The 24,530-nt window shown below is 44.6% G+C and overlaps 1 long non-coding RNA gene across 1 annotated transcript; it reads right to left on the reverse strand.

Moving 5' to 3' along the window:
• Nucleotides 1–508: 508 nt before the first annotated feature.
• LOC138849499 (uncharacterized) lies at nt 509–24,530 on the reverse strand. The gene is made up of 2 exons (XR_011388387.1): nt 24,012–24,530; nt 509–3,473 (listed from the first exon to the last, which is right to left on the reverse strand). It is a non-coding gene; the product is annotated as an uncharacterized lncRNA (long non-coding RNA).

Genomic DNA, 24,530 nt, shown 5'->3' on the forward strand with positions numbered 1-24,530 from the left:
CTGCAACATTCTGGGCCAAGCCAAAGCCAGGAGCCCAGAACTCAATCTGAGTCTTCCACATGGGTGGGTAGCAGGGACCCAAGGACTTGCGCCATCTCCTGCTGCCTCCCAGGGTATATATTATCAGGAAGCTGGGATTGGTAGCAACTCAGAAGCAAAGCTAGACTAGAACTCAGGCACTCCAGTTTGGGGTGCAAGTGTCCCAGGTGGTGTGTTAATAGCTGTACCAAATGTCTACCCCAATAATCTTAGTTTTTAAAAAAGACTTTAGAATGTTGATACAAATGATACCATGAGTTTTTTTATCCTAGCTATATTCATTTCTAATATACTTTGAAATGAATGACAAACAATGGTTACGTTCAAGTTGCTCATCTCATCCTTTGCCACTAACATGTCCTGGGCATCGCTGTGGCACACTCACGCTCACTGTCTTTCGGGCAGCGTTCTTCCAGAGCACTCACTGCTTATAAGATGTTGATGCTAAACGATTTACTAGAGCCAAGATTTTTTTTTTTTAAGATTTACTTATTTATTTGAAAGGCAGAGTGAGAGAGAGAGAGGGAGAGAGAAATCTTCCATCCACTGGTTTACTCCTTGGATGGGTGCAATGGCCAATCTGGGCTGCGTTGAAGCCAGGAACCAGAAGCTTCATCCAGGTCTCCCATGCGGGTGAAGGGGCCCAAGCACTTGGGCCATCCTCTGCTGCTTTCTGAGGCCCTTAGCAGGGAGCTGGATCAGAAGTGGGTGCTCTGACGTGGAGTGCCGGCGCTGCAGGCAGCAGCTTAGCTCCTTGCACCACAATGCTGGCCCCACAAAGCTCTTCTTCCTCTATGAATAGTAAATCCCGGGTTTTGTTATTTTGAAAATTCAGACAGAGGCTGTATGATGTGATGCGACAGAGAGGGTTTTGCCAGTCTGATAGACCAGAGACGTCACTTTCTAGCATGTAGACTCCTTCCTTCCTCTTTCTTTCTTTCGTTCATTCATCCTTTCTTATTGTTTTCAAAAGATGTATTTATTGATTTGGAATTCAGAGTTGCAGAGACAGGGAGAGACACACACAGAGAGATCTTCCATCTTCTGATTCATTCCCCAAATGGCTGCAACAGCCTGAGCTGTGCCTGTCCGAAGTCAGGAGACAGGAATTTCTTCTGGGTCGCCCATGTGGGAGCAGGGGTCCAAACACTTGGGTCGTCTTCCACTGCTTTCTCAGGCACATTGGCAGGGGGCTTGATCAGAACTGGAGCAGCCAGGACTTGAGTTGGCACCCATATGGGATGCTGGTACGGCAGGCTGTGGCTTAACCTGCTACGCTACAGTGCCAGCCCCTTCCTTTCTTAATTTCTGGCCTCGTGTATTGAACAGCAATGACATGCCAGTACTTAGCACGGAGGATAGAGTTGAGGAAGACAGTGCCTCTTTCCCAGGGTCTTCCGTTCTAGTTGGCTGTGTAGAATGTGACAAGGGTGATGGACATCATGTGTTGAGGTTGATTTCTTCTGAGAGGAGGAGCGTGGTGGGGGCAAGAGGCATGGAGTTACCACACAGACCCGGGGAGTCTGGTGAAAGCAGGCCTGAGGCAAGCAGACTGCAGACACATTTATTTCAGTTGCTACAGCAGCTTATATAGCCAAGGCAGCCAATCCGGTCAAGGGGAGGTCTATGCCCTAACCAATCACACCCTGTTGCCTGGCAGTTTCTGAAGCCATCCAATCACAGCCTGTTGCCAGGCAGTTTCTGTTGCTAGCGGCCATCTTGGAATGGCCTTCTCATTCTACCACATTATTATTTTTTTAAAGCAGGCCTGTGCCCTGGGACAAGGGGACAAGGTCAAAGGTGACCTGGGGCCCCCACATAGCTCCATTCCAGTTGACTATGCTAAGCATAGTAGAAAGTGACAAGGGTGATGGACATCATGGAAGCACAGAGCCGGGAATCTGGCTCAGCATGGGATCCAACTAAGGTTTCCCAGCAAGAAATAAAACTTCAACCCAAACCCAAAGGATAGCAAAGCCACAGACTGAGAATCAGAAAAGCGAATTTCCCAGAGTCTCTGTTTCTTCATTTGTTATGTGAGACAGGAAGCACACTAACCTCAGTAGATCATTTAGAACAAAAACACTGTAATAAGTGTGAGAATCATGTGTTTGAATGTTCATAGGCACACAGAGTGGCACTACCAAGTAGCAGCTATAATTTCACTCCTAGTTATGCATACAAAAAAACCTCCCATATATCCACACAAAAAATTGGCATGAAAGTGTTCAGAGCATCATTATTCCTAACAGCCAAAAAATGGAAATAAAACATCTCTCAACTGATGGACAAATAAGCTATATCTACATAATGCAATTTTTTAGCAATAAAAAGAAATGAAATATTGATGCATGCTACAATAGGAATGAACTCTAAGATGTTATGTTAAGTGAAAGAAGCTGGAAATAAAAGGTCACATCTTATGTGATTCCATTGATATGAAATGTCCAGAATGGGCACTCTATATTCTATAGATTTTAATAGATCTATAAATCCATATAGACACAGAGTAGATTAGTGACTGCCTAAGGCGGGACATGGGTTGAGGAATGGAATGGTTGTTAATGGATATTGAATTTCTTTTTGGAGTGATGAAATGTTCTCAAATTGATCACGATTATAATTGTATGACTCCCCGAATATAATAAAAACCAGTGAAATGTATACATAGCAAGTGTTTGAGTTCTATGTTATGCTATGTGAATTATATCTCGATAAAGCTATATAGTTGCTTTTTTAAAAAAATGAGAGCTAACACCCTCATAAGTAGAACCTAGGCACACTTCTTAGTGCTGTCCACGTAAATGTGTTAATCTGCTTAATTCTTATATCACCCGATGAGAAAAGGATCCATGGCAAGAAGGAAAGCCTTCGCTAACACTAATGGACTCTGGCCGTCCCCAGAGGAGACTATGCAGGGTCACAGAGCCAATGAGCAGTACAGTTGGGAGCAAACCCTGGGGTCCGGCTCTGCTATGCACAGGTTTTACCTTTCACTCTCATCTCCTGGACTGGGTAGCAGTAAAGTCTTCAGTTTTAGATCCACATTGACCTGGGTTCTGATTTTGTCTCTACTATTGACCAATCCAGTGATCCTGGGCCAGCTACTGAATTTAATTTTATCATGTGTTCAATGGAGATAATAGTGTTGGATTTGTCATAGGACTGCTGTTTAGCACAGGAACTATCGTTTTTTTAAAAGATTTATTTTATTTATTTGAAAGACAGAGTTACAGAGAGAGGTAGAGACAGAGAGAGAGGTCTTCCATCTGCTGGTTCACCCCCCCAGATGGCCGCAACGGCCAGAGCTGCACCGATCTGAAGCCAGGAGCCAGGAGCCAGGAGCCAGGAGCCTCTTCCAGGTTTTCCACGTGGGTGCAGGGGCCCAAGGACTTGTGCCATCTTCTACTGCTTTCCCAGGCCACAGCAGAGAGCTGGATCGGAAGAGAAGCAGCAGAGACTAGAACCGGTGCCCATATGGGATAAAGGTGCTTTAGGCCAGGGCTTTAACCCACTGCGCCACAGCGCCAGCCCCAGCAGAGGAACTATCTTTGGTGAGCCATTATTAACTATGAGACCCTTCTTGTATGCATTATTGTCACTGGTTTTGGAACTGAAAAAGCACTCCCCAGCAGGCAGTCTAACACTGTGGCAACAGCGAAGAGTCAGCTGATTATTTCTGCAAGGATTTTTGCTTTGCACATAGAAATGGCCTAGTAAACTAGTAGTCTGGTATGCAAACTTGTACATCCCATAATCTAGAATTAAAGTTTTAAGTGAGGATAAAAATAATTTTCCAGTTGCACTAGCATTTGAAATGTTGAGAATTTGCTTTTTAATGCATAAAAATAAGCAAAGTGTGGGATGGAGAAAGAAATGTGTCACTTCCCCAGTGCTAGCCAGCAAGGGCAGAGTGACCTTACACAAGAAGAAAAATGCCAGTAATTTCCAAACTAATCTAATTTTAAATTTCTGGATTTTTTTTTTTTACTCAATCGTGCACAGACATGTTTATTCTTCGAAGAGAAAAAAAAAAAAAGATCCCAGCAACATTAGTGACAAACGAAGTGATGCAGGTTTTGCTGGCAGAAACACATGGACACAGGGCTGCAGAGCTCATTTGCAAGCCAGGAAGCAAGTCAAAGTCCACTGCGTTTCTCTGATGCCCAGAATGTTTCTCTGAGCACAGTTTGTGACCAGAATTTGGGGAGGGGGCGGTGCTGGCACAGTCTGCTGTGGTATGATTCAGTAGCCTCTTTCATCTCCTCTTACTTTCTTCCTAACGCTCAGTGAACCAGCTCTGAGATTCCCACTGTGGAAAACGTCCCACCTTTCATTCCATGGCTTAGGTCACCTTTACTTCCTCCTTTCTCCCCTGAGGCCAGTCCATGGGTACGTTCAGTAGACTTTCTCCAAAACACATGTGGACTTGCTTCTCTCTTACTCCTTTGCCATTATTCATCCAAGCTACCTGCATCTCATGCCTAGACCACCGCAACAGTCTTTTCTAAATGTTCCCTTTGCTCCCCCCAGGCTCTCTACAGCCAAAAATTCACCGAGCATCCAGAGGGACCCTGAAAAATGTGAACCAGGTCAATCTCCTGCCTAAAAACTGATCAATGGTCAGAACTGCAAATATATAGAGTATAAAAATGGTGTAAAGCACTATGAATATTCAGGGAACATACTATTAAAACTACAATAGAATGCTACAATCCTCCCCCCACCAAATGACTAGAAATTTAAAAATTAAAGACTTCATAATTCCAAATGCTGCTAAGGCTGTGGAAGAAATGGAACTCTCATACAAAGCTAGCGGAAGAGAAAATAAAATGGGTCTAGAAAATAGTTTGGGAATATCCAATAAAGCTAAATGTATGCTTACTATATGACCCAGCAATTCCACTCCTAGAGAGCACTCCCATCTGCTTGTTCACTCCCCAGATGCTTATAATGGCCCAGGCAACAGGCTGAAACTGAGAGCCAGGAACTCAATCCATGTCTCCCACATGGGTGGCAGGAACTCAATTACTTGAGCCATTACGTCTGCGCCTCACAGTAAACATCATCAGGAGGCTGGAATTGGGAGTGGAGCCAGCGTGTGAACCAGGTACTTGGAATATGGGACGTGGTCATCCTAACCAGCCTCTTAACCACTAGACAAAACCCCAGCCCCTGCAATAATTTTTAATTCCAATTCCCATGAACTTTTTGAGGCTCCCTCATATACCCAGGATAAATGAATGTCTACGTCCACCAAAAGACAATTCACTGTAGCTTTTTCTGTAATGGTTGCACACTGGCAACCACCTAAATGCCTATCCACAGTACAGTAAATAAGTCATGCTACATACATGCCACAAAAACTGGCACCCATAAGGGATGCCAGCGCTTTAGGCGGCATGCCACAGCGCCAGCCCCGTCCATGTCTGTTTTGGTCACTCTACCCCAGCACCCAGAGAAGAGCCATAGTAGGACTCAGACATTTCTTCTATGGATTAAGGTGCTCTTCAGGTCTCTGTGAAAAGTGATGACTTTGAGAATCTACAGTATCTTGATCTTCTTTACACAATTCCAGGTGAAAATACAGCTACTGTGGCCCTTTTGTAAATGTCCTTCCTGCCGGATTTATTCATTTACTTCCTGTATTTTATTTAACATTTATTAAATATTCATTATAAGCAAGATATTAAGTCAGCTAGTATTTTCTGGAGGTACAAAAACAGAAAATTACAAATACAGGAGACAGGAGCCGTAGCTTAGGGACTGTCGCCTAAAGCTGACTTAGGGGCAGAGATAGGACACTGCTTCATGGGAGGCTGAGCGGGAAATATAGATGGGGGCATATAGAAATTTATTGATGAGAAACAGCAACATTTTAAGAGTTCTAATATGATGGCTTCTACTTCCCCTCAAGAAGGAGGCAGGGTCAGGTGCTGGAAAGGAGAAGGGTGGGAGTAGGTTAGGAGGCACAAGACGCTTCCGTGTGTTCATGTTCTTTAGGGTCAAGGGCCCTTCAAAAACTTCACGGGAAATGCAAAAAAGAAAAGCTTATTTTGGTTCAAAAGTTTTGGAAGGCATATAGAGGCTTCTCATAATACACATTTTCTACGAACGTTTTGAAGACGGCTCGTATCCTTTCGTGTTTGGACACCTGCTTTGCCTCTCCCGAGACAAAGGCTTACAGGGTACAGTAGCAAGGCATGGAGTGAAGGAGCTGGGGCTCTTTGTGAGATGTGGATGAAATGATAAGCAGAATGGGCGTCGAGAACAGAAGTGAAAAGCTGTGAAGTCAGGAGGAATTTGGAGAACCAAGAGGGCAGCGTGAGTGCACAGAGACGCGTCCTTCTTACCAAATAGATAAAAATACTGTGATCCAAAATCTTGACAGTAATAGCCTGGAAATTTGGGGAAAGTGGTAAGTCAGAAGGAAAGGTATGTTGTTCTAAACATCTTGTCCAGGAGGAAGCCAGATATAGATTAAATGCTTACTTTGTTAGGAAAATATAAACTAAAGTCATAAAAACCACTAGATGATTAGGAATAGAATATGTAAATTCTATTCAAACTTGTTGAAGAATTAGGAAAGCTTGTCAACTGCAAAGAGCATAGAAAGGAGGTGAAAAAGAGAAATTATTATATTCTTAACCACAATGAAATAGAAATGCTTCAACTTACCTATTAAAAGTCAGAACTCTAGCCGGCGCTGCGGCTCAATAGGCTAATCCTCCGCCTAGCGGTGCCGGCACCCCAGGTTCTAGTCCCGGTCGGGGCGCTGGATTCTGTCCCAGTTGCCCCTCTTCCTGTCCAGCTCTCTGCTGTGGCCCAGGAGTGCATTGGAGGATGGCCCAAGTGCTTGGGCCCTACACCCGCATAGGAGACCAGAAGCACCTGGCTCCTGGCTTCGGATCAGCGCAGCGTGCCAGCCGCAGTGCGCTGGCCGTAGTGGCCATTGGAGGGTGAACCAACAGTAAAGGAAGACCTTTCTCTCTCCCTCTCTCTCTCTCTCTCTCTCTCTCTCTCTCACTATCCACTCTGCCTGTCAAAACAAACAAACAAAAACAACAAAAGTCAGAACTCCTAGACTGGTTCCTTCCTTCCTTCCTTCCTTCCTTCCTTCCTTCCTTCCTTCCTTCCTCTCTTTCTCTTTTAAAGATTTTATTTATTTATTTATTTGAAGGTAGAATTACTGACAGAGAAAGAGAAAGAGGTCTTCCATCCAATGGTTCACTCTCCAATTGGCTGCAAAGGCCAGAGCTGGGCCAATCTGAAGGTAGGAGCCAGGATCTTCTTCAGGGTCTCCCATGTGGCTGCAGGGGCCCAAGCACTTGAGCCATCTTCTACTGCTTTCACAGGCCATAGTAGAGAGCTGAATTGGAAGAGGAGCAACCAGGACTTGAACTGGCACCCATATGGAATGCTGGCACTACAGGTAGCAGCTTTACCCGCTATGCCACAGCACCAGCCCTGATGTTTGCCATTCTTGTAACCATGGCAAAATTGGCCTCATGTGGGACTGAGAGTCAAACCAGCACTCTGCTAGTCCTTTCTGGGGATTTTAAAAAGTTGGTACTGGCTCAGAGAATTAGAGAGTCTGATGCTCATTACTCACTGCCGTGCCACTTCCAAGGAAGAAGTCTGTAGTGGAAGAGAATTAAGGCAAGAAGCAAAGTGACACTGAGATTGGGAGAGAAAGAAGCAGAGAGAGTTGTTTCAGTAGGACAGACCTCATCTTGTAGACCTTATGTCCTGCTGGTCAAAGCTTGACCAATACACCTACTTACAACCAAGTTGCTTGTACAATTTGTTTATACATATTTTAGTAAATATCTCCCTTCCTCCTCCAGTTTTTGGCTCATTTTGGTGATATTTGGAATATTTTGAATAATAGTTCAATAAAATTAAATATCTGTATTTATTTAACATTAAGTTGTTTCTAATGTGGCAAGCATTATTGGTTAGGATTTGGACAGAGGGAAGTGAGGAGGGAGGTGGTGGTATAGTGTTTGCCAACAGCAGGGAATGGTATAAAAAAAGCCATGGAGGCGAGAAAGTACACAGCATGTTTAAGGATTAACAAATAATCTGGTTTGGCTGGAGCTGTAGAATGGTGGGAACAGAAATAACTATAAAAATAGAGTCACTAACTCATAATGTACTAATGATAGGGTAGCTGAAAAAGGAAAAAAAGGAGTGCAAATTTGTGCTAGGTTCATTACTGAAAAATAAGGGACTTGTCATGGACAGAGTCCCAGGGTAGCCATGTGGAAACCCCGGCACGGGGCCCTGAGAGGCATAGAGTTTAAGTGTCAGAAAGAGTTACAATACTGACATCAACCCCGTGAAGACTCAACCAGCAGGAAACTACTGAAAATCAAGTGAATGCGTGAAGGGAAGAGCTGAGAAAATGACAAGTAGTTGACCAGGTGGGAGGGAAGGCTACATCTTTTACAACTGTCGATTCTTAAATCCATCAGTTTGGGTCGCAGTATGTGTAGGGAGGTGAATTTGGGGATTTATTCCCTACTGCTTTGGTTTTCATAAGGAGGGATTTTCCTGTTTTTTTTTTTTTGTCCCACATTTTATATTTTATAATCTATCAGAAAGAAGGCCACACAATCAGTGAAGTAAAGCATTATTTATTAAGTGATGTTGAAACAACTGTTAGAAAAGAAATTAGAGTCATTCATCTTCCTACTGTCTTCCTATAGGTATGAAAGATAACGTAACAAATTATCTACAAAAGATTAGAAGAGAAAATGTGACTTTGTGTTAGTTATCTGTGAAAATAATGCGTTGAAAGTAATCTCTAAATGTAAAAGTGTTGAAAGAAAATTAAAGAAAAAAATTAGTGCACCTGACCATAGAAAAATCACAAATTTCTATAGGAGTCAAAAATTTTTGGCAACAATATGGAAGATAATAGCTTGTTAGATAAAAATGTGTGTAGATATGTTGAAATCTGCAGAAATATAATTTTTTAAAAAGATTTAATTTTTATATGAAAGGCAGAGTTATAGAGAGGCAGAGGCAAAGGCAAAGAGCGAGAGAGAGAGAGAGAGGTCTTCCATCCGCGGTTCACTACCCAAATGGCCACAACGGCTGTAGCTGGGCCAAACTGAAACTAGGAACCAGGAGCTTCTCCTGAGTCTACCCACGCTGGTGCAGGGGCCCAAGGACTTGGGCCATCTTCCATTGCTTTCCCAGGCACATTAGCAGGGAGCTAGATTGGAAGTGGAGCAGCTGGGACTTGAACAAAAGCCCATATAGGTTGCTGGCACAGCGGGTGGCAGTTTTACCAACTGCACCACGACACCAGCTTACAGAATACAATTTTTGAGCACCAGCCCAGGTCAGGTCTGTACTGGACACTTTGCAAATATTCAGTTAATAAAATGCTACAGGGGCCAGTGCTGTGGTATAGTGGGTAAAGCCTCTGCCTGCAGTGCCGGGGTCCCCTATGGATGGAGTCCCATATTGCCGGCACTGGTTCAAGTGCTAGCTGCTCCAATTCTAATCCAGCTCTCTGCTCTGGCCTGTGAAAGAACTGGAAGATGGCCCAAGTGTTTGGGCCTCTGCACCCATGTGGGAGACCCAGAAGAAGCTCCTGGCTCCTGGCTTTGGATCGACCCAGCCCCGGCCGTTGCGGCCATGTGGGGAGTGAACCAATGGATGGAAATTGTCTCTCTCTCACTCTCTTTTCCTCTCCCCCTCCCACTGCTCTCTCTGCCTTTCAAAATAAATAAATAAATCTTAAAAAAAAAAAAAAAAAGAAAGAAAAGAAAATGCTACAAGTGGAGAGTGCCAGTTGGCTAGGTACAAACTGAGGGCCAGAGCTCTGTGTGGACATGTCTAGTCACTCACCGGGGGCAATGACTGTTTCTGCCTATCAGACATCCGTCCTTTCACAGCTCCACGCCAGCTAGCTCATAGTCAAACCCCAATTTCCTTCAGGCAGCCACTCCTCCTTCCTCTTTCATCCTGTGTTCAGAGACCTGACTCCTTCCTGGGCCCGGACGTGAGTCCCAAATGGTCTTAGCTTGGATTGCAAGATGTGGTTGCAGTGACTGGGTTTAAGAATAGATACATGGGAAATTCTGGCTAAAAGGAGAGGGAGAAATCATCTAGTGGGTTTTTGGAAAATACTTACTTGTTCTTATAAACAGAATGTGACTTTCTCACCTCCAGACACTGTTGTGTGTTGACATAACAACTGGAAGGCTGTGACCATCTTGTGACCATGTGGGATGGGACAGAGCCAAATCATGTCAGAGAAAAAGCTCTGTACCCTAATCATACCCCATCCCCCCAGAGCAGCTTGTCTGGGGCTTCCTGTTAGGGAAGATGGTCCATTGCCTCAATATTTAGCCCTGTTGAGCCTGGTATTCCATTGCTAGCTGTGAAAGGTCCTACAGGAGGCCGGCACTGTGGCAGAGTGGGTTAACGCCCTGGCCTGAAGCACTGGCATCCCATATGGGTGCTGGTTCTAGTCCCTGCTACTCCACTTCCAATCCAGCTCTCTGCTATGGCCTGGGAGAGCAGTAGAAGATGGCCCAAGTCCTTGGGCCCCTGTACCCACGTGGGAGACACGGAGGAAGCTCTCTCTCTGCCTGTCTTTCTCTGCTCCACTTCTGATCCAGCTCTCTGCTATGGCCTGGGAAAGCAGTAGAGGATGGTCCAAGTCCTTTGGCCTCTGCACTCATGTGGGAGCCCTGGAAGAAGCTCTTGGCTCCTGGCTTCGGATTGGCGCAGCTCTGGCCGTTGCGGCCAATTGGGGAGTGAAACAGCAGATGGAAGACCTCTCTGTCTTTCTGCCTCTCTTCTCTCTGTGTAACTCTGACTTTCAAATAAATAAAAAAATCTTAAAAAAGAAAGAAAGAAAGAAAGAAAGTCCCTACAGAACAAATGAATCCTAAAAATGAATATAACAATCAATAACCATGTGACAGAAAGTTTTGGCATCATTACAGGTTGAATATCCCTTATTCTAAAGGCTTGGTCCCAGAAGCGTTTGGGATTTTGGAATTTCTTTTTATTTTGTAATATTTGCACATTTATAATGAGATATCTTGGAAATGGGATGCAAATTTAAACTTGAAATTAATTTATATTTCATGTGTATTTTATACACATGAGCTGGAGGGAATTTATACAATATTTTTAATAACTTTGAGCATGAAATCAAATTTAATGATGTGGAACTTTCTACTTATGACATGTCAGCACTTAAAAACATTACAGGTTTTGGAGCATTTTGAATTTCAGATTTTCAGAGTAGGAATACTCAACCTATGGTAAACAAAGAAAGTTAAATTAAGCAGGATTGAGACTCCTCTCTTTTTGAACTATATATGAAAAAAGGCTTTTTTTTTTTTAATGGTAAGCACTGTCAGACTTTGCTGGCCTTTAAGAATGTAAACTATTACAACTTTTTAAAAATAGCAATAGCAGTCCTATTTTTTCCTTGTTTTACTACATAGCAAACACTATGCAAAGCAAGAGAATTGCTTTAACCTTTAACCCACTGAAATAGATATGACCATCTTCAATTTAAAGATAAGATTTAGGGGTGGGCACTTGGCCTGGTGGTTAAGATGCTGCTACGGATGCCTGCATCCCGTATCCAGGGTGCCTGGGTTTTGAGTCCCAGCTCTGTTCCCAAATCCGATTTCCTGCCAATGTGCACCTCGGGAAGCAGCAAGTAATGTCTCAAGTTCTCGGGTCCCTGTCACCCATGTGGGAGACATGGGTTTTGTTCTTAGCTCCCAGAATCGACTCGCCCAGACCTCACCATCATGGGCATTTGGGGGGTGAATCAACAGAAGGGAGCTCTCTCTCTGCCTGTCTTTCTCTGCTTCTCTCAGATAAGAAAAATAAGTACAAATTTTAGAAAAATAAATAGATAAGGTTTAGAGAGCCCACAGACTTGTTGAGGTCTCACATGTACTGAGGGTGAATCTCTGGGGATTATCACTCTACAATGACCTGGATGTGTGCCAAGGGCACCCCCACCCATGAATAAAAATTATAATAGAATTTAAAATTTGATATTCAAAAAATAAAAGCATTAAAGCATATAATATATGCTCTGTTGCTGGTTAAATCTGCAGATGCAGACGCCACTGCGTGGAGGGTCTTGCTATGCTAATTCTGAGTTATCTATATGAGGGCAAATGGTACCACAGTCTTATCATTCCCAAGGATCTCTAAGGCACTCACTCCAGCCCATGGAGCCAGGATTCCACTTGATCTGACTCCAAAACTGTGATCTTAACAAAGACCACAAGGACCCAGCTTTAGAAAGCAATTTAGCAGGGGTTGTGTTGTAGTGGGTAAAGCAGCTGTGTGAAATGCCGGTATCCCAATGGGCGCCAGGTCAAGTCTCCGATCCAGCTCCCTGCTAATGGCCTGGGAAGGCAATGGAGGATGTCCCAAGGTCCATTTGAGTAGTGAACTAGCGGATAAAAGAAGTCTGCCTCTGTCTGTCACTCACTTTCTTTTTAACTCTGCCTTTCAAATAATAAATAAAATAGATGTTTAAAACAAACAAAAGAACAAAGAGGGAGGTCTGATATAAAAAAAAAAAGAAAGAAATTCAGCAAATTCACTCATGTTTCCTTTTTTTTTTTTTTTTTGGTTAGGATTTATTTTTATTTATTTGAAAGGCAGAGAGAGAGAGAGGGACAGAGAGACAGAGTGACATCTTCTGTCTTCTGGTTCACTCCCAAATGACTGCAATGGCCAGGGCTGGGCCATGCAGTAGCCAGGAACCTGGAACTCCATCCAGGTCTATCTAATACATGATTGGCAGGGGCCCAAGCACTTGGGCCATCTTATGATGCTTTTCCAGGTGCATTAGCAGGGAGATGGATTAGAAGTGAAGCTGCTGGGACTTGAACCAACACTCAAATGGCATGCCAGTGTTGCAGGTGGTGGCTTAACTTGCCATGTTTCTTAAACTACTAAGTTAAATATGACAAGTTCTAAAAACTTTAAGAACAGGCATATTACAGGCAGAGTTCTTTGCAACTCTTTACAGAGTGCTTGTTAATTAAATTGTGTAATGCAGCCATCAAAAATAGTATTTATGAGGACTTTATAATAAAGTGAGAAACTGATTATATTATGCAATGCCAAATGGAAAAATATCAACTTATGAAAACATTCATAAATCGTGGTCAGAACTGCCCCAAAGAAAAACTTTAAGTGTGTAGAAAAATGATGAAAAAGAAATAATGTTAACAGAGACTGGATCTTGGCATAATGGGTAACTTTCTACAATTTCATATATTTTTGTAATGAAAATTTTCTCTAAGGATTACTGCTTTTGGAATAGAAATAATCCTAAGAATATTTTATTTATGCATTCATTTAGTTTATTAGGGAGATAGAGAGAGACAGAGAAAGTTTCCATCAGCTGGGTCACTCTCCAAACGCTCACAACAGTCAGGCTGGGCCAGGCTGAAGCTAGGAGCCTGGAACTCAATCCAGGTTTCCCCCATGGGTGGCAAGGATCTAACCACTTAGACCATCACCAGCTGCTTCCCAGGGTGTACATCCACAGGAGCTGGAATAGAGGACCAAGCCAAGACTAAACCAAGGTACCTGGATATGGGATTAAGATCTCTCAAGCAGTGTCTTAACCATTATGTCAAATGCTGCCTTTAAAAATCCTTACTAAAAAACAAAAACAAACAAACAAAACATAAAGGCTTTGGATGAGTTGGATGAGGTCTTTAATTAGACAGTAAGAAATCACTGCAGGTTGGAGAAGATTCCACATGAGAATGTGACCATTGATTTCTCAGTGCTCAAAGCAAAGGTTAGGAGAAAATCTCCCTGCCTAGTCTTGATTCATGGTTTTCCCGCACCATCTGAGGTTGGATATTCTTCCCCACTGCCAGCTCATGGGGTTCAATACCTGGTTCAGGGAGCATGGTCATGGTAGAGTTATTTAAAACTTACATGTCCATGAAGTGCCTTGGAGAGATTTTATAAATTTCTGGGTCACCAAACCTGGACATATCCAGGTAGACACAGAACTCTGCAAAGCTCTAAGGAGCTAAATACCAAAAGAAAATCTTACAATAGAATAAATCTATAAAATTCATGACTATAATTTATTAAAATCCTTCCCTCTTTTTAGAAACTTTCTTGGTGTCAAAATTCATATAACCCAATGGCTTCTCCTGGGTCTCCTCTGATCACCTCTGGTTATTCTTTCTGTCTCCTTTGAGGCTTTTCACTCTGTGCCTCTGCAAAGTGTATACCAGGCCCTCTTTTCTTCTCTGTACAGCCTTCTCTGGATGGTCCTGCTACCCTCTGAATTCCAATCACACCCCAACAACCCCTAAGAGCTGCTACTTGGTGGCTTAGGGACTGGTTCAATATAACAGTTTCCATTAACCTTCACTTTTGAATAACAGATGACTCTCAGAATTGATTATCAAGGAAAAAGCCCCATTAAACAATGGATAATCCTCTGATTGCCTTTTCCACCATTTGAAGTCTCTGACAAACTGAGGGTATCAGACTTCAGATACATAGACTGATTGTTATTTTCAATGTTCTTCTTTTAAAGTCATTTCACTATGGTTTTAACAATTTTCAGGTCAATGTGATACTTCAAAAAGTTTATTGAAAATGCCACACGTTGAAGAAGGCATCTGGGAGTTTCAGCTACTCGGTGACTTCCCAGTTCATTGTATCCTGTGAGCCCCTGGAGCTGACTTCTACTGAGTAGGGTATCTAGTCCCGGGATGAATGCTTGTATCAACGGGTAATACGATAACCCCACTGTGTCCTTCCTGAACAAACACTGCCTTTCATTATAAATGGTTTAGATCACATTTGATTCTCATTGTTTGGCATTGCTTGAGAATCTAGGCAGCATTTGTGTTTTCTTCCGGTCAAAAAGACCTGTTACAGAACACATGCTCTGCTTTGAGGTCACTCGACTCTTCTAGGCAATTCTCTCTCAACATCACAAGCTTGATAAGCATTGCAAGTCCACCACCCTCTGCTATTATTGTGCCTGTCCAGTTGCTAGCCAATCATTTCGGCTCAACAAATGATTTTGTGTGCCAACTATGTAGAAAGAGCCCCGGAGTGTGTAAGACAAATGGAACAAGAGACTCTAAAAGTTATTCCAGCCCTTTTCTTTGATTTCCAGGCCTAACCTGAGCTGTCAACTACTATCTACAAATACCCACAATTGCTTTGCAGCTAGAGTTCAGGGTCAAAACCAATTGGGAGTCATTGCTGGTTATTTGGTTCTTGATCCCAAGCACTATTGGAATTTTAACCTATCAGTATGAACTTAGGAGTATTGAATTCAATACTAAATATTCTAAAGCTACCCCAGCCTATTGTTTCTTTCTCTGCTCAGTTACAGCATCCTTTCATCCTTTTCCTCAGGTAGTAAAATGACTTAAATTCACTCTAACCACTACTTTCAGTAGACAATTGGCTTTCCGTGGAGCTAAGTGGAAAACAGTAAAGTGGACACACGCCCAAGACTCCCAACACTCTATCTATCCCACTGTTTTTTCCTCTTTCACAGCAAGTTAGGAGGTTTAATGCTCACTCTTCTTCATTATTATCTAGTATTAAGTTATTTTTATAATTTTTTTTTCAAATTGCAAACAAAGAATGAGACATTTTTCTGCTTGTATGAAAAATGGCCTTGTGTGGTAGGCACTTAGCCTAGCAGTTACGAAGCTGGTTAAGATGCTCACGTTCCATATTAGAGTGCTTAGGTTTGGTAATGGGCTCTGACTCCTGACTCTGGCTTCCTGCTAGTGCAGGCCCTGGGAGATAATACTGATGGATCAAGTAATTGGATTCCTGCCCTCCATGGGGGAGACCTGGACTGAGTTCTTGGTTCCAAACTTCAGGCATGAGGAGAGAGAGCCAACATATAGGGGCTTTCTCTCTCTCTCTCTCTGGCTGTCAAATACATTTTTAAAAATTGACTTGTGTTTCCCTTCGTGAATTGACTACTTAGTACCATGTGAAAATATCTCAGTAATCTCAGTACACGCACAGAGCTGCTGCCATCCATTCAAGAGCAGGGAGGGCCCAGGAGGCAGCGACCAACTGCACTGGAGCTGTGAACCCCACACTCTCCCCCAGCACAGCACTGCCATCTGCATCATGAGGCTGGATACCCTCCAAGAATGCACCGCCCATCTAGAACTTTATGGGCCTGCTTTTTGAAAGCATACTCATTCCACATGCAAAGAGTTGGATACATATGCACACCAGTAGCCTTTACGCATGCAAAATGTGCAGATGGGCAAAGGAAAATGAAGCCAGGGGTTTGATGCTAAGATAGAATATTAGCCCTGGAAATTCCTCCAAGCCACATAAGGGACCTATGAAAAAACAGCCTCTCTTAGAACAGGCAACTGGAAATTATTTTAGCCTTTAGAAACTGTGGTTTAGTAGCAGTGTAAGGGAAAAAAGTTTTGGAGCTTTCCTTTTTTAGGGGTGGGGGTGGACAGCATAGTTCCCTTTGGAAACAAGCATCTGAAAGGTCACAGAATTTCAACCAGCAGCAGTATTATCACCAAAATCCATATTTTTATTCCTGAGGCTCCCACTACCTATGGACCACATCACCCTTAGCTGATATGACGGGAAAGAACTAAAGAACAGGCCTCCTTAAATTAACTATGAGGTGCAAGAGGTTTTTCTTTTTCTTTTTTTTTTTTTTTTTTGAGGGAAAGTAAATGGAATTTGGAGATAAATGCTGTACAATAAATTATAGTACATTTTCAAGTATTTCATATCCCACAGAATTAATAAATACAGTGTTAGGAAAATGGCGCAGTCTTATCTATGGCACAATCTACACCCTGACACCATCCTAGGCTCTAGCACCCCCCCACCCCCCCACCCCCGCTGCCATTGCTGGAAGCCAGGTGGCCACATGGCGCAACACTGTTGTCAAGCTCCACCCCCATCCTAATGGGATTCGCTGCTCCTGCTTCCCTGCCCGCCCTCTGGCACAGTTTTAAAAGGACCTGTGCACGTGGCTCTGGTCTTTTCCTCTCTCCTCTCTCCCTTTTGGCTTCTCTCTCTCTCTCTCTCTCTCTCTCTCCTTCATCTCCTCTCGCTCTCGCTGTCTCTCTGCTCTCTCTCAGCTCGCTCCTCTCCCCTGCTTGCTCTCTCCCTCCTCTCCTCTCTGTCTCTCTCTCCCTTACATTCTCCTCTCTCTTTCTCCTTCTTCGCCCCTTCCCTCCGGTCTGCTGGGTTTTCCCCAATAAACCCTTTCCCTTACTCCGGTGTCTGGTGTGTTTTGTGGTGGCCTTACGCACATAACAGTTCTCCAACAGGTATACCAAGTCTTCTTATTAAGATTGCTTGTCTCAGACTAATTTTCTTTAGGCCTAAAGACATCCAAATTTAGGCATTTCTGAAAGAGATACATGGTTGACTAGATGGGGTCTTGAAAGAATAAGTCAAAGGTAATGCCCACATTCCTTGGGTAAGTAGATACAAATTGAAATTAGACACAATGGAGAAAGAACATTCTGCAGTCTTGGCACTGGAATTTTTTTTTTTTTTTTTTTTTTTTTGGCAGGCAGAGTTAGACAGTGAGAGAGACAGAGACAGAGAGAAAGTGGTAGCTTTGGGATCCGCATGTAGGAAAGGCCTATACTTCTGGGAATGGAGAAGTCCCTATCTGTACTTGTGGGGAAGAAAAGTCCTGGTCAAGGTCCCTGCGGGTGCCTAAAGGTCAACCAGTGAGGATCAGACCCGCCTCAACCTTTAACCCCCATGCCCTGAATCTATAAAAGGAGCCCTCCCAATCTCTGATGCGGGACTTCCCCGGCCCCTGCTCTGTTGCTCTGTTGGGACCTGGGAACCTTGCCCAGGAGTGGAACCCCAATAAAAGCCTGTGAATTAATTGATTTGTCTGTCTGGGAAGATTTGTTAGCGTTGGACACCTTGCAGAAAGTTCTTCCTTCCGTTGGTTCATCCCCCAAATGGCCACTACGGACAGAGCTACGCCAATCCGAAGCCAGGAGCCAGGTGCTTCTTCCTGGTCTCCCATGCAGGTGCAGGGGCCCAAGCAGTTGGGCTATCCTCCACTGCCCTCCCAGGCTGTAGCAGAGAGAGCAACCGGGCAGAAGAGAAGCAACCGGGACTAGAACCCAGCGCCCATATGGGATGCCAGCGCTGCAGGCAAAGGATTAACCTAGTGAGCCACGGCAGGCACTGGCCCCACACTGGATTTGAAGATGCTACTGAGACCCTGATATAGAATGGTGCCGGCGCCGCGGCTCACTAGGCTAATCCTCCACCTTGCGGCGCTGGCACACCGGGTTCTAGTCCCGGTCGGGGCATCGGATTCTGTCCCGGTTGCCCCTCTTCCAGGCCAGCTCTCTGCTGTGGCCAGGGAGTGCAGTGGAGGATGGCCCAAGTGCTTGGGCCCTGCACCCCATGGGAGACCAGGATAAGCACCTGGCTCCTGGCTTCGGATCAGCACGGTGCGCTGGCCGCAGCGCGCCGGCTGCAGCAGCCATTGGACAGTGAACCAACGGTAAAGGAAGACCTTTCTCCCTGTCTCTCTCTCTCACTGTCCACTCTGCCTATCAAAAAAAAAAAAAAAAAATAGAATGGTTCAGGAGGCAGCTGGGAGAGGTATCTAGGCCCTCTAGGAGTTGTTAGCGCTTGGGTGGCAGTCAAAGCTAAGATAATGGATGAGATTTCTCAAATGAAGAATAAGGACAGATTCTTAGGAGAGTGATGTTAGGAGAAGAGAGGAGGGCAAGGGGGACAAGAAGGAAGTTGGAGAGGGTAGCCTGGGCATTCAAGGGAGGGGAATGTGTCAAGAAGGATGGGAAGGTCAATAAGGGTCCACAGATTCAACGCTACTGGTCAGTTGGGGCAATGACTGCAAAGAGGGAGTTAGCCCCAGGATCCAGATTGAACCAGTAGAAGCATGAGGAAGAGCAAAAGGAGGCAGCAGTGGGTGAAATTAGGCAGGTATAGCTGGAGGTATAGTTAGGTTGGATCAGGGTTTCTTAATCCTGCTCCATAAAATTTCCAAACACTCCAGGGTGATTCTAATGAGCAGTTAGAGTTGCTACACTGTGGCATAGCAGATAAAGCCGCCTTCTGTAGTGCCTGCATCCCATATGGGTGCCAGTTCGTGTCCTGGTTGCTCCACTTCCAATCCAGCTCACTGCTGTGGCCTGGGAAAGCAGTAGAAGATGGCCCAAGTCCTTGGGCCCCTGCACCCATGTGGGAGACCTGGAAGAAATTCCTGGCTCCTGGCTTCCGATCGGCGCGGCTCCGGCCATTCTGGCCAACTGGGGAGTGAACAAGCAGATGGAAGATCTCTCTCTCTCTCTCTCTCTCTCTCTCTCTCTCTCTGCCTCTCCTTCTCTCTCTGTGTAACTCTGATTTTCAAATAAATAAATCCTCAAAAAAATGAAAAATAACTTCTTTTAAAGCTGAGTATGGATGGAACCATAGAGGAACAGCTGAAGACAAATGGAGGCAGAGGCAATGGTAATCCATGGGTGTGGGCGGGGAACAGGGCAGTGATGGTAGGGATGAGTCTTAGGTATAAGAAGTGCTTCTGTGTCGTGCCAGAGGTGGAAATGGGGAAGTGGGTAAATCCAGGATGGAGATTCTGCTTGTAGGACATCCAGGAAACAATCTTCTAGTGCATTCTGCCTTGTCCGTCAATCAGCAAAGGTGAGAGGAGGGGCTAGGGAGATAGTGATCAGAAGAACATGCAGAGGATGCACGCGTGGTCAGCTGTTTGTGAGGCTGACGACCCCCAGCAGAACGTTAGGGAACAACAGCACTTCTTTAAGCACAAGGTTTATAGTCTTTGTGTCAACTTTTTAGGAGAATTCAAAGTTGAAAAAGTTAAGACCATGGGATGTACTGTGCTTGGGAGGGTGGGTCCTGGTTGCAAATTAACCAAGAAATCCCTTATAAATAAATTGTTGAACCCAAAACAAATGAACAAGCGAAAGCTTTTATTGATACAAAAGCTGATGTCCATCAAAATGGGAATGCCAACAGTATGCACATACTTTTAATGGGTAAAAGAAAGCGCTCAATATTTTACCAGATTTGCCATAAATAAACATTGTAGGATCTGTGTTTGTCCTGAGATGTTCACAAATCCATTCGGAGGCTCATTCCCCACACTTCTCACAAGAGGTCTTGTCCAATACTCACTGTCTTTCTAGCTGTATTTGTGTTGATGCAACCTGAATATTTTGCTGTCATGGAAAAAAGTCTAAGTGAATTCGTGTAAACTTGTATTTCCCATCAGACCCCTTGAGGTTATGGGGAGGGTAACCAACCTTCCAGTTTTGCAAGGAACTGAAGGGGTTCCATGACTCAGAAGGCACAGTGTGAAAACTGAGAGGGGGTCTCAGGCAACCCAGGAAGGGTGGTCATGCCCAGAACAATCCCTCTCATCCTTGTTGGTGACAAAATACTTGCTCTCACACAGTCCTGAGAGAAGGAGGAGGAGCCATCTGTCTGGTCTACATGCTAGGTTCATGGCAGGAAGCCGACATGGTGGAGACACCAAGAATTCCTTAGGCATAAATGAATTTTGTGATTTTTCTTCTACTCCATCTGGCTCCAAGCTGCCGTATGGCGGAGAACCCACACACATTTCATTGCTAAAATCCCTGCCCGCTTCTCTTCATCACTGCTCCTTTGAGGAGCCTGTTCTGGCACCTCTTGTCTCTGAAACACCTCCTTTTTTCTTTTTTTCTTTGAGGCTTCCTGCCTGAGAAGTCCTCTGCGTTTCTTTTCTCCTTTCCCCCTCAGGTAGGACACACTAAGTCAAGTGCATCATCATCATCAGCCCAAGGTACTTCTGGATTAAGGGAGTTAAACGTCTCCGTACAGAAAGGGTGCTTCGCTCTGGAGAAGTAGAGAACTCTTCATGCCCTCTTCTGTCCTTTGACAAGGTGAGGGGGCTTAACATGTTAATGGCTTAAGTTCCCAGCTCCTTGCTTCAGTCTGGACCCAGCCTGGCCCACCTCTGACTGTTTCAGATGTTTATGAAATAAAACCAGAGGCTTGGAGAGTCCTCTTTCTGTCTCTCTGCCTCTCTAATAAAGAAAAGAAGTCTTAAAACAATTTTAAAAATGTATTTATCTTAAAATCAGAGTTACAGAGAGAGAAGCAGAGAGAGAGAGAGAGAGAGAGAGAAGGAGAGAGAGAGAAAGGGAGAGAGAGAGAGATCTTCCATCTGCTAGTTCATCCCCCAAATGGCCGCAATGGCCAGGGTTGGGCCAGGCCAGGTCGAAGCCAGGAGCCAGGAGCTTCATCCAGGTCTCCCATATGGGTGCAGGGGCCCAAGGACTTGGACCATGTTCCACTGCTTTCCCAGGTGCTTTCGCAGGGAGCTGGATTGGAAGTGGAGCAGCTGGAAATTGAACCAGTACCCACATGGGATGACGGCTTTACCCACTACATCACAGTACTGGCCCCAGTAAATAAAATTTTATTTCAGTTTATTCCAGGTTTCATGTGAACAGTCTCTGTACAGAGTCACATTAAAAGCAGCATGAATCTGTCTCTGGAAACCTGGAAGATGAATGCAAATCCTTGTTTTCAGTGTTCTTAAAGAGCCAGACCTGACCCATAATCTTACAGAAAGCATCCCCCAAATCCTCCTTGGCCAGGGATCTTTTCCCCAAAGCTACTCATGCAGGGCAGCCCCTAAATATGTCTCCTGCTTCCTCAGGTCCATGTGGTTGTGCCTCTCCACCTCTCTCCCCTTCACCTCCATGCTACTGCCCAGATGTAGTTGGCTGACTCCTGCTCCTAAAAGCCAGCTCTACCAATCTGCTCCAGCAGGCTGCAGAACTCTTTCTTCAGCCACACCCCCTGTTTCCCCTGCTTCCCACAGAGCAATTCTCTCTGAGGACAGCTTGGGTAGTTAGGGGCCAACAGGGTTCAACTGAATGAGGGAGAGGGGTGAAGGCGGGCTTGTTCTCTTATGAGCCAACCCACTATGGATAGCTGTGTAAATGAAATGGGAAACTCACAAATTGACCTGTTGAACAAGATTTGATCTTCTTGAATGGCAACTTCAATAGCTTGTTTTTTGCCCCATGAGCCAGTGGTACAGCCTTCATGTTCAAGTCGGTTCATCTTGGCTTCCCATTGTCTAAGGCCTTGTCACATGAAATCATCATCCCTTGCCTGAAACTTTCATATGATTGACCCAGAACAATCTGGCTGTACTCACAGGAGTGTCCCCATATCTCTGCTCCTAGGAATTGGTGCCAAAGCAGTAATCAGAGATGTGTACACATATCTGATGCATATTAGAGACGTATATCCATATTAATATGGATAAACTTAAAGTGAAAAAAGTAGACATAGTCCAAATGTTTCCTAAACAAGAAACAGTTAACATTTAAAAAAATATTTAGTACCTTTATTTATTTGAAATACAGAGAGACAAAGACAGACAGACAGAGATCTTTCATCTACTGGCTCATTCCCTAGGTGCCCACAATAGCCAAGGCTGAGTGAGGCTGAGGCAGGAGCCTGGAACTCAGTCCATGTTTCTCATATGGGTGGCAGGGATTCAAATACTCGAGCCATTGCCTCCTGCCTCCCAGGTGTGCATTAGTAGGAAGGTGGAATTGGGAACAGAGCCAGGACCTGAACCTAGGCACTCTAATATGGGATGCAGACATTCTAAGCATTGGCTTTTACTACTGCACGAACATGCACACCGGTTACAATTTTTTGATAAAAGTTATGTGTTGAGGGGACTGCACTGTGGTGTGGCACTAGTTCAGGTTCTTGCTGCTCCACTTCCGATCCAGCTCCCTGCTAATGTGCCTGGGAAAGCAGTGGAAGATGACCCAAGCACCCACCTGGCCGACCTGGAAGAAAGTCCTGGCTTCCAATCAGCCCAGCTCCAGCCATTGTGGCCATTTGGGGAGTGAACCAGTGGATGGAGGATTCTCTCTTACTCTGCCTCTGCTTCTCTGTAACTCTGCCTTTCAAATAAATAAATAAATAAGTCTTTTAAATAAAGTTATATGCTGAAATACTTTATAGCTATTCAAATTCTGATTAAAGAATTTTTAATGACCTAAAGTATTTCTATTTTAATTTTAAATAAAATCACAAATGAAAAGAAATTTTAAGATTTTGTGTGTGTAGCCAGCGCCGCGGCTCACTAGGCTAATCCTCCGCCTTGCGGCGCCAGCACACCGGGTTCTAGTCCCGGTCGGGGCGCCAGATTCTGTCCCGGTTGCCCCTCTTCCAGGCCAGCTCTCTGCGGTGGCCCGGGAGTGCAGTGGAGGATGGCCCAAGTGCTTGGGCCCTGCACCCCACGGGAGACCAGGAGAAGCACCTGGCTCCTGCCATCGGATCAGCGCGGTGCGCCTACCACAGCGCGCCGGCTGCGGCGGCCATTGGAGGGTGAACCAACAGCAAAAAGGAAGACCTTTCTCTCTGTCTCTCTCTCTCTCACTGTCCACTCTGTCTGTCAAAAAAATAAATAAATAAAAATAAATAAAAAAAGATTTTGTGTGTGTGTGTGTGTGTGTACATATACACACATTTGGTGGTCCCTGGGAAGTGGAAATGTATTTATTTACTTATTTATCTACATTTTATCATGAACACATTTATTTTAAATCAAGTGATTCAATCAAGTGCAATATTATTGCAAAGTAAAAGGGAAAAGAAAGTAATTCTTCCAAGAATAACTGATGATAAAGGAAGCTGGAAGCCGCCTAACTGGTTAACAGTAAGGGGATGATTAAATACTTAAGGTTTATTCATAGAATGCCTCCACCTTAACACCCCTGGAGTGCCACACCTCCCGCTCCCGCTCCTGGCTCCTGCAGGAGTGCACCCTGGGACTCCTGCTCTGCCATCACCCTCGGTCTGCTCACCTTTCCCCTCCCACCAGCCTGCCGCCTGGGTGACATACCACCATGACCTCTTACCTGTTTGAGTAAGACTCCGCTGCCATTCCTGTCTCTCTCTGGAGAACCCCACTCCCCCTGCTGTGTAGTTCAGAGGAGTTGATTCTCCAGTACCCCATGGGGTGTGGTCCCCAGACAGCAGATTTATCAGTCAGATGCTCTATCCATGACACAGCGCCTGGTTCGGCTTAGACAACCAGAGCACTTGCTGTTAATGTTCTTCAGGAGCTCCCAGGAAGAATGTTATCTTCTCCCCTAGCATCCAGAGCTATAAAAATGAAATAAGCTGCAGAGTCATAGACCAGCTTTCTTCCAAGAAAAGACCCACAGTGTCCATGCTGAGAGAGAATGACGCAGAGGAAGAGATGAGAGATGATGAGTAAGGACGTCCCCACGTTACTGTTTGAGCCTCAGATTCAGCAGTGACAGAGCTTGCTTTTATTCATCTCAGCTAATACATTTCTTCCTTTCCTGCATTTCTTCTTTGCTTCTCATCTCTGTAATAAACTTCTTTTTCCATTGCTGATTTCTTTTCCCTGC

The sequence above is a fragment of the Oryctolagus cuniculus genome, chromosome 4, assembly GCF_964237555.1.
Source record: "Oryctolagus cuniculus chromosome 4, mOryCun1.1, whole genome shotgun sequence".
NCBI classification, from domain to species: Eukaryota; Metazoa; Chordata; class Mammalia; order Lagomorpha; family Leporidae; genus Oryctolagus; species Oryctolagus cuniculus.